This window comes from Gossypium arboreum, chromosome 13 (assembly GCF_025698485.1).
Source record: "Gossypium arboreum isolate Shixiya-1 chromosome 13, ASM2569848v2, whole genome shotgun sequence".
NCBI lineage: Eukaryota > Viridiplantae > Streptophyta > Magnoliopsida > Malvales > Malvaceae > Gossypium > Gossypium arboreum.
The window spans coordinates 18,712,005-18,723,545 of NC_069082.1; the positions used below are offsets into that span (position 1 = coordinate 18,712,005).

General features: G+C 35.5%; 1 non-coding gene across 1 annotated transcript; it reads left to right on the plus strand.

The window, feature by feature from the left end:
- The first annotated feature begins 2,240 nt into the window (after positions 1–2,240).
- On the plus strand, positions 2,241–2,347 carry LOC128287489 (small nucleolar RNA R71). The gene has a single exon (XR_008278189.1). It is a non-coding gene; the product is annotated as a small nucleolar RNA R71 (small nucleolar RNA).
- Positions 2,348–11,541: the final 9,194 nt, after the last annotated feature.

Genomic DNA, 11,541 nt, shown 5'->3' on the forward strand with positions numbered 1-11,541 from the left:
GGATTGTCCACAGCCATGTCACACGGCCGTGGCAATGTATCGAATCCCGTGTTGGGAAAAAAATTTACTCTGTTCTCCCACGGCCGTATCGTACGGCTGTGTCACCTCCCGTGGTAGGCACACGGCCGAAGGCACACCCGTGTGCCTTGCCCTGTGGATTTGGGAAACCTGCGTTTAAAGACTCATTTAATGATTTAGATGTTAAAAACAAAAATTTAAAGAAATCAACATTGTTAATGCTCAGGTTGCCTTCCGAAAAGCGCTTATTTAGAGTCTAAGCTCGACTTTCCTCTCTTGTTGCGTGGTCATGGTGGTGCGAGGAGTTTACACTCCTCCTTCCTGCTATCAATCTCATCAAAATAAGGTTTTAGACGAGTACTATTTACTTTAAAAGTGCCGAATTTGTGATGAATTACCTCGACTATACCATATGGAAAAATGCTAAGTACCGTAAGAGGGATTGCTCCATTAGGTTCAGAAGTGGCAATACGAGGGTCAGCTGTATCTAATAGTACTTTGTCTCCAACCTTAAGTTGATTTGGTGAAACATTGAGCCCGTCATGGCGTGTTTTTGGTTTATTGTGTGTTCTCAGTTTCTATGTCCACCATTCATCTAGTTCCTCAATTTGTAGCCTTCGTTCTTCGTAGATGGGTCCTTTGTTAATACTTGAACAAGGTTCATTTATACTCTTTGAATGTATTTCCTGCAAAGAAGGTTGCACCACATGATCAGTATTAGTAAAATTTCGAGCTTGAAGAGTGATTGTTTCATCCTCCACACGAAGTGTGAGTGCACCTGTACCAACATCAATAATAGTTCTAGCAGTTGCTAAAAAGGGTCATCCTAAAATCAAAGGTACATCACTTTCCTCTTCCATGTCTAGAGCAACAAAATTAATTGGGAATATAAGTTTATCGATTTTGACAAGTTCATTTTCAATGATACCCCTAGGAAATCTAATGGTTTTATCGGCTAACTGAATGCTCATCCTAGTTTGTTTGGGTTTCCCAAAACCTAGTTGTTTAAACATTTTATAGGGCATGACATTAATACTAGCCCCTAAATCAGCCAATGCATAACTAACATCTAAGCTACCAATTAAACAAGGAATCGTAAAACTCCCTGGATCTTTCAATTTGTTGGCTAGCTTATTCTGTAGAATGGCTGAGCAAACTACATTCAACTCCACATGCTATGCCTCATCCAACTTCTGCTTATTTGCTAAAAGCTCCTTTAAAAATTTAACTGTGTTTGGCATCTACGAAAGAGCTTCAATAAACGGTAAGTTAATGTGTAATTTCTTTAATAGTTTAAGGAATTTACCAAATTGTTCGTCCGTGTGGTCTTTCCTTGTCGCACTGGGGCATGGCACACGAGGTTTGTACTCTCTACTTATCGATTTTTGCTCATTGTGGTCTACCTCACCTTTACCTTTACTTACCACAATTCCTTGCCTCGGTTCTGGCTCAGGTTCAACTAACCGTTCCTCTTCTTGAACGGTAATCGCATTGAGCTGTTCCCTTGGGTTAGGTTCAGTGTTACTCGGCAGACTACCTTGTGGTCATTCAGAAATCAATTTGGTGAGTTGGCCTATCTGGGTTTGAGCCCCTAAATCGACGCTTGTTAATTCTTAAGTGCTGTCTCAATATTCTGAAAACGAGTTTCTGACACTGAGATAAATTCCGTTAGCATCTCCTCAAGGTTTAGTTTCTTTTCCTGCTAGTAAGGTGGTTGTTGAAAGCCTGGGGGATGTTGTGGCCTTTGATTTTGTTGGCCACCCTATGAGAAGTTGGGATGGTTCTTCCAACCTGCATTATAAGTGTTACTGTATGGGTTATTTTGAGGTCTAGAATTATTATTACCTATATATTGAACTTGTTCCTCCTCGGTGCTAGGGTTGAAAGATTGATATTCTATGTGTACTCCTCCTCCATTTGAACCGCACCTCATCACTGGATGTACCTAAGTAGAACCATATAAATTGTCAATCTTTTTATTTAAAAGTTCTACCTGGTTACATAGCATAGTAACCGCGTCGAGGTTGAAAACGCCAGCTGGTTTTGTTGACTTTGTTCTCATGACTTGCCACTGATAGTTATTCAGTGACATCTCTTCTATAAATTCATAAACCTTCTCAGGTGTTTTATTATTGATAGCCCCACCAGCAGCTGCATCAATCATCTGTCTAGTTGAAGGATTTAGGCCATTGTGAAAAGTTTGAACCTGTAGCCAGAGTGGTAACCCATAGTGGGGGCACCTTCTCAAAAGATCCTTGTATCTCTCCCATGCATCATAGAGTGTTTCTAGGTCCATCTGCACAAAATAAGAGATATCATTCTTCAACTTAGTCGTTTTAGCCGGCGGAAAATATTTAAGTAAAAACTTTTCGGTCATTTGTTCCCAAGTAGTTATTGACCCTCGTGGTAATAAGTTCAACCATTGTTTAGCCTTGCTCCTTAATGAAAAGGGAAATAACCGAAGGCGAATGGTATCATTAGAAACGCCATTGATCTTAAATGTGTCGCAAAACTCCAAAAAATTCGCCAAATGAGTATTTGGATCCTCGTCCTGCAAACCATCAAACTGAACAAACTGTTGTATCATTTGAATTATGTTAGGTTTCAGTTCAAAATTATTTGCAGCAACAGCAGGCCTAACTATACTTGACTTAGTTCCTATTAAAGTAGGTTTAGCATAATCATACATAGTGCGTAGAGTAGGATTCTGATTTACTGGATCAATAACAATCGTAGGAGGTAGCGGATTTTCCTGATTTTCAGTCATCTCCTCAGTTGTGGTGGAAATACCGTCCTCTTTCTCTTCCTCTGTGTATCTTAATCTTTTCCTTATTTCTCTTCAGTTTCTGCAAGTTGTGCGATCGATCTCACTATCGAAAAGTAATGGTCCCGACGGGTTTCTTCTAGTCATAAACTATAAAAATCTGCCAGAAGGAAAAAGAAAATTTGCTAACAAAAATCAAAATAAAATTTAAATTGTAATAAAATAAATTGCTAAAGTAATAAAAATTAAGTGTTCCTAATATCTTAGTTCCCCGGCAACAGCGCCAAAAACTTGATTAATGTAAATCGTGATAAGTTTTAAATTTATGATTGATCGTACTTCATGATAAAGGCAAGTGCACCAATCGAACAATAGTATATAGCAAGACAAGAATGTCGAACCCACAGGAACTAAAAGTACTAGTATTAACTCTTTTTTTATTATCTAGCCTAAAGATAAAAGGTGTAACATCCCGAATTAGGGCCTAGTCAGAACAGTGGTTTCGAGAATACAAATCCGACGTAATAAAATTTATTTTTATTATATTTTTATGGTCTACGATTTTACAGAATAATTTCGTGAAAATTTCGTTCGAAAATTTCGACGTTTGGGCACTCAATTTGGTCAAAATGACTAAATTCTAAAAAGTGCAAAAGTTGAGTTCTACATGTTAGAGGTGTCAAATTGTTATGAAATTTTAAATGGGAGATCCTTAAATGGTAATTAGACCATTAGTTAATTTTTGGACAAAAATAGACATGAAATGGGTGTAATAAAATATTTCTAAGTTAGGGGCATTTGGGTAAACTAATAATTAAATGAATTAAAAAGCCAAAATAGCCAAAATTTGGTCATCTTCTCCATGTACCAGCCAAAACCCCCATGGAAGCCATGGTTATGGTTTGGTTCAAGCTTCCAAGCTCATTTGTTAGTGATCCCGAGCCCCGTTTTTAAAGTTCTTTACATTTTTGAAATCCCGGTAACATGCTCTAGCTATTTCTACAATTATTTTGAGCTAGGGTTTGTGTTTAAAAATTTACCCATGAATGACATGCTTGTATTTTGATGTCTAATGGTAGAAAATCAGTGTTGGGTGTTTAATAAACGACTGTTACTAAGTGGTTTTCGATGAAAACGTCCGAAAGGATCGTTTTGTAAAAGTTGTAAAATTGATCATAAATGGGTGATTTAGTGGAAATTGGGGGCTGTCATAGTTATGAAAAATGATCAGCATGTCATAAAACATAATAAAATAGGATGAAGTTTAATTTTCGAGCATTGGGGCAAAAGTACAAATATGCAAAAGTTTAGGGGTCAAAATGTAAATTTGTAAAAATATGATTTTTGGACCCCTATGAATAATGTGACTAATTCGTAGGCTAAATGTGATATTATAGATCAAGGAAAACAAGATTTGGACTTAGAACCAGGTTGAACAAGGTTAAGCACAAACTCGAAATAAATAGTCGTACTCGAAACCGAGGTAAGTTCATATGTCAATGATAATGCAACGATATTATTATTGTTCATACTTGAACGTAAATTGATGTGTTAACATTGTGTGATTGATATTTATTTAGTTTATATGAAGATTATATATATTGTAACAAATGCCAAATTATAATTACATGTAATACCATGTTTATCTTATGGACTAATGCCTAAAAAAACATGGAAATGTGTTGAATTGGATGTAGATGGCTTGAGCAGCTATGCATAATGAGAAACTTGATGAAAAAAGAAAAATCTCAATTGAATAAAAAGGGAAATTCGATGGATAAACAATGGCTTACATGACTTGAGATCCTGCATGTGTTGCAGAAAAGGATTTACCCTGGACGGGTAATCCGTTGATCTCAAATATAGAAAGGATCTAGCCCGGACGGGTGTTCCTTAAATGATCGAGCCTCCCGAAGAATATGTGTAAACGGATTTAGCCCAGACGGGTAATCTGATTAGGGTCTAAATTTATCCTGGACTGGTAATTCAGATCCGAGCTCATTGAGAGTGCTTGTCATTACAAGGGATTTAGCCTAGACTAATAATCCCGACATCACTCCATGAGTTTATATTACGGGGGATTTAGTCTGGACTGGTAATCCCGCCGTAAGATGTGAGGTTTGCGGGAGTGCACATGTGAAATGATCACTTGTATGAATTGACGGTGAATGGGATATCCATCGAGATTCTGAGAAATTCAACGAGATTAATATGAGAAATGAAATAAAAGGTTATTGCCATGATACATCATGTATGTTATATGATAATATTATGATGCATGCGAGTTGTCATGTTTGGACGAGTACGGTGCTAAATGATAGCACAGGTAAGTACTCGAAACCCATGAACACGTGCTTGACATGTGAAATGAAATGGACTTATGACGATGGTGCAAATGAATGAATGATATTTATGAGAATAATTTCTATGATAAATTGTGATGGTTATTATCTCGTTGCACTAAGACAAATTTGGTAAAGCAGCATTGGTTTGACTTTGAAAATCCACAAAAAATTATGGAAATTGAATTAAAGACTGAATAAAATATGGAATTAAAGCTTAATGAGTCTAGTTTCACATAATGGAAATAGTGTAAGCAAAGGAATTCTGTATCATGATATATTTGAATTCTTGTAAGATAGAGTCGGAGTGATTCCAGACTCCCCTATCTCAAATTTGGAAAATCACTAGAAATTGTACAAAAATAATTATAAGTTAAAATTCAGATGAATGAAATCATTATTGAGTCTAATTTTATGAGAAAGAGACAAGAACATTATCTGAGTCTTGTACTAGGAGATAAATAAATTTTAGTGAAGAAAGGTTGAAGCTGTCAAACTGCAAAATAGGGGAGACTTTGAATAATAAACTGTACTTATTGGCTAGAGAAAAATTTCTGAAAATATTATGATAAGAATATATATGAGTTTAGTTTTTGGGAAAATTAACAGATATTAATTTGGAGTTCCGTATCTCGAGTAATAAATAATTTATCGACTATGACTCGAGTAGACAGGTTGACCAGAATACGAATAAAAGCATAATTATAGTTGTTTTACCTGAGGAAACATGTTATTGTAATGCTTATTATTTTCATATGGACTTACTAAGTGTAAAGCTTACTCCCCATTTCCATTTCTTTTAGTTTTGACAGGTTAGCTCGGGGTTGGAGATCGCCGAAGGCAGCATCACACTATCGAGCCTTTACTCTTGGAGTATTGACATGTATATGTTAAACGTGTTCAAGTAAGTGGCATGTGTAGGGCCTTAGTTTTTCTATGATCGATGTCGTTGTGATTAGCCAAATGTATTGGCTTATAATGATTTGTTGTATGTAGCCATGAGATGTGGCTTATAATGATTTTGGCTTGTAAGCCTATTCATCCATGATATATGTAAATGTTTTGTGATGTGGGTATGTGATTATGCTTGTCACTATGTATAAGAAGTATATAGCATATACACATGGTGAATGCTTTAGGACCATTTGAGGTGATCATGGCTATGGAATAAATGTGTGATATGGTAATAAGTTGATAATACCCTGAACATGGATGTTTAATTTATAAGTTTGTAAACATAGTATAATGGTATAAGGAGTACAAAGGGGTGACTTAAGGCTTGGAAAATAGCCTATTAAGGTCCACATGGTTAGACACACGACCTAGTGTCTAGGCCGTGTGTGACACACGATTCCCTCCCATGGCTGTGTGCTATGGCCGTGTGTCCCCTGCATTTAAAATTTTGAGTTAGTATAGGACACGGGTAGGTTACACGGGCGTGTCCCATAGCTGTGTCCCAAAGTTAGTATTGAACATGGATAGGCAGCATGGGCATGTCATGGCCGTGTTTAGAAGTCAATGTTGCCCACGGGCTAAGGGCATAGGCGTGCCCCAAGCCACACGGGCGTGTGAGTCCACATGGCCCACCTACACGGGCGTGTGGCACTCCAAAGCTAGAAATTTATTAAGTTGCCCAAAGTTTATCGAATATTTTTTGTTTTATCCCGAACAACCATAATGTAAGTTATAAGCCTCGATGACCTGTTTAAGGGACGATAGCATATATTCTAAAAGTTTTTATTTTGGGCAAAATTTAGTGACCCGGTTTTGTATGTTTATGAATGTTTAAGTCTGGTAATGCCTCGAGCCCTATCCCAGTGTTGGATACGGGTGAGGGGTGTTACATTTAGTAATATCAGAGCTATGGTTTAGTCAGTTCTCGGACTAACCTAGCATATGCATGAGAGTTCAGCTATACATGCCACCGATCTGTGACAGTGTGATGTCTCCCGACGTGCATGAGAGCCATTTTGTTTAGACAATGGTGCCATCCAACTGAGCTATGCCGACCATGTTTGATGAGAAGCTAAGGCATTCGGGTAGAGTATAGTTATGATGAGCTTAAAATTTGAATAGTATGAATAAAAGTTTGCCTAAAGTGAATGATATGTTTATGAAAATGTTACTTTGATAATGAACTAGTGATATATGTACATGAGTATGAGAAACGAGTTAGGGATCTTACAACCCCACCCCCTTACAAGAGTGGTGTTTTGTGAAGGAATTTCACAAGAATTGTATTGGATAAGTCCACAAATATGATACCAAAGGGTTCAGCTATAAAATGGTTATGAACATGATCATAGATTAAATCGGGTTTATAAGTAACGATAGGACTAGTAAGGTAAGATGTTAGGAAATGTATTAACTGGAAATTTCTTCAGAACTGAACTTCTTTAATGAAAAGCATAATGTGAAATTTACGATGGCAGAAATAACTGAAGGAATAATGTTGAAAGGTAAGATACCAGATTATTGCAGTCTTTTTCGAGGTATTCTGTATGTTTAACTGTTCTCGGAAATATTTTTTTTACGGTTACTACCCTACTGATAAAAATCCTTGATTTATGGGAGTGCTTCCTAATCACGAAGTATAGACAAAAATGTTAATAGTCTGATTGGTACATAATCTGTATTGCTCTATGTCTCTCTGGCATATTATTACATTCCATCTAAGGGGACTTTTTGAAATAATACGCATGATAATATAAATCTGTTTCTCCAAATTGATGCTCTATTCAATATACATATATGGGAATATAAATTATCCTTATTGCATTTAATCCTAGTGGGTTGGATTGATGTAATCTTCTGGACTTCTTTTCTTTGAAGAAGTATCAAGATCTTTCATATCTTTCTTATGAACATTTTTCTGGGTCTTTCATTATGATATCGTATCTTGGATTTTTGTACCTTGGATATCTTTATCTTGGATTCCTCTATCATGGATTTCTTTATTCTGGCTTTCTTGTTATCTTCATCTCGTAAAATTACCAATGATTACTTGTATCCAAGATATGTTCTTCAACCTATGATGGCTATGTCGATTATAAACGTGTTCCTGGTTTGATTATAGTAACGCGATAACCTTTGTATCTGGATTTCTCTAAATCTTTGTGTAAAGAACCGATATCAATAAAGGCATACATGATGAAAATTACAGTTTCAGTTTGTATGGTGGGTTCCTTTCCTCGAGTAAGTTAATCGAAGTTAATGCATTCAATTGAGGCATTTTTGTTATCTTGAGCTAATGCAATTGAAATGGACTTTTGTTAGTATGATAAGTAAGTTTGAATAGTTTCATGTCAGACAGTCCTATCAACTTAAAAAAAGGATCTTTTAAAATGTCATTTATTGATGATTAATACCGACTCATTGGTTCAAGTGGTATTGATTATTATTGGAAAGATTAAATAAAGTATTCGTGTCTGGAAACAAGATTTTACCTCTCTTTGGGTAAAGGATAGATAGTCTGAATGAAAGTACATATATATATCTTAGAAGACCCTGATACGATTTAAAGTTGTTCTGAATGATAAAGTTTCTGTCTTATGAAAGTTGAATGGTCTATTATATGTTATTAAAGCTTTGAATGAGTGAGAATGTTATTGACCAAAGTTATTGAACCGATGGGGTATGTGTTAAATAAAAATTTCTTCAATTTCAATACTGTGTTATTGAATAAATTGTGATGTGCCCTAAGTCAGTAAAGCAATGGAATGGCTAATGTATCTACTGTCCTAAATAGAATTGAGTGTGAGATTGTGCAAATGACTTAAGTCGATTATTGCATGATTTCTGAGAAGGGAAGAATGTGGTTACAAGTACTTGAAATGAAAATTCCAGGCTTATGTAGAGAGTTTGCAAGAAAAATCACAAGAGTAATATATCAGGACTACTGTTGAACATCGGGTGATATCAGAACGATCTTCGTCAGTAGTGATGTTAGAATGGAAATGAGGATGAGATGATTATGGATTTCTTGTCAGGATTATTCTTATATTTGAAAGAGGAAAAGGATATATGGATTTCTGGTGGACATATGATGAAATTCGCAAATCGTATTGGTAAATGTTAAATCTGCCCAATGGGTTAATGGAATCATGTATTGATGAGAGTATCATGAGTTATTGAGAAAGCTAAATAACACCCCGAATTTCAAAGAAGGCTAAAGTAAAAGTTTCTTTACCACTAATTATGAGATAGTAAAGATTATGAGGAACTACACCACTCTTCTGGTAAGATTTTCGGGGACGAAAATCCTTAAAGGGGGAGAAATGTAACATCCCAAATTAGAGCCTAGTCGAAACATTGGTTTCGGGACCACAAATCTGACATAATAAAAATTATTTTTATTATATTTTTAAGGTCTACGATTTGACAGAATGATTTCGTGAAAATTTCGTTCGAAAATTTCGACGTTTGGGCACTCAATTTGGTCAAAAAGTCTAAATTGAAAAAAGTGCAAAAGTTGAATTCTACATGTTAGAGGTGTCAAATTGTTATGAAACTTTAAATGGGAGGTGCTTAAATGGTAATTATACCATTAGCTAATTGTTGGACAAAAATAGACATGAAATGGGTGTAATAAAATATTTTTAAGTTAGAGGCATTTTGGTAAACTAATAATTAAATGAATTAAAAAGCCAAAATAGCTAAAATTTGGTCATCTTCTCCATGTACCAGTCGAAACCCCCATGGAAGCCATGTTTAGGGTTTGGTTCAAGCTTCCAAGCTCATTTGTAAGTGATCCCGAGCCCCGTTTTTAAAGTTCTTTACATTTTTGAAATCCCGGTAACATGCTCTAGCTATTTCTACCATTATTTTGAGCTAGGGTTTGTGTTTAAAAATTTACCCATGAATGACATGCTTGTATTTTGATGTCTAATGGTAGAAAATGAGTGTTGGGTGTTTAATAAACGACTTTTACTAAGCGGTTTTCGATGAAAATGTCCTAAACAATCGTTTTGTAAAAATTGAAAAATTGGTCATAAATGGGTGATTTAGTGGAAACTGGGGGCTGTCATAGTTATAAAAAATGACCAGCATGTCATAAAACATAAGAAAATAGGATGAAGTTTAATTTCCGAGCATTGGGGAAAAAGTGCAAATATGCAAAATTTTAGGGGTCAAAATGCAAATTTGTAAAAATATGATTTTTGGACCCCTATGAATAATGTGACTAATTAGTAGGCTAAATGTGATATTATAGATCAAGGAAAATAAGATTCAGACTTAGAACGAGGTTGAACAAGGTTAAGCACAAACTCGAAATAAATAGTCGTACTCGAAACCGAGGTAAGTTCATATGTCAATGATAATGCAATGATATTATTATTGTTCATACTTGAACGTAAATTGATGTGTTAACATTGTGTGATGGATATTTATTTAGTTTATATGAAGATTATATATATTGTAACAAATGCAAAATTATAATTATATGTAATACCATGTTTATCTTATGGACTAATGCCTAAATAAACATGGAAATGTGTTGAATTGGATGTACATGGCATGAGCAGCTATGCATAATGAGAAACTTGATGAAAAGAGAAAAATCTCGGTTGAATAAAAAGGGAAATTTGATGTATAAACCATGGCTTACATGACTTGAGATCCTGCATGTGTTGTAGAAAAGAATTTAGCCCGGACGGGTAATCCGTTGATCTCAAATATAGAAAGGATCTAGCCCGGATGGGTGTTCCTTAAGTGATTGAGCCTCCCAAAGAATATGTGTAAACGGATTTAGCTTGGACGGGTAATCCGATTAGGGTCTGAATTTAGCCTGGACTAGTAATCAGATCTGAGCTCATTGAGGGTGCTTGTCATTACAAGGGATTTAGCCTGGACTGGTAATCCTGACATCACTCCATGATTTTATATTACGGGGGATTTAGCCTAGACTGGTAATCCCGCCGTAAGATGTAAGGTTCGCGGGAGTGCGCATATGAAATTATCACTTGTATGAATTGACGGTGAATGGGATATCTATCGAGATTCCGAGAAATCAACGAGATTAATATGAGAAATGAAATAAAAGCTTATTGTCATGATACATCATGTATGTTATATGATAATATTATGATGCATGTGAGTTGTCATGTTTGGACGAGTACGGTGCTAAATGATAGCACAGGTAAGTACTCGAAACCCATGAACACGTGCTTGACATGTGAAATGAAATGGACTTATGATGATGGTACAAATGAATGAATGATTTTTATGAGAATAATTTCTATGACAAATTATGATGGTTATTATCTTGTTGCACTAAGATAGATTTGATAAAGTAGCATTGGTTTGACTTTGAAAATCCACTAAAAATTGTGGAAATTGAATTAAAGACTGAATAGAATATGGAATTAAATCTTAATGAGTCTAGTTTCACATAATGGAAATAGTGTAAGCAAAAGA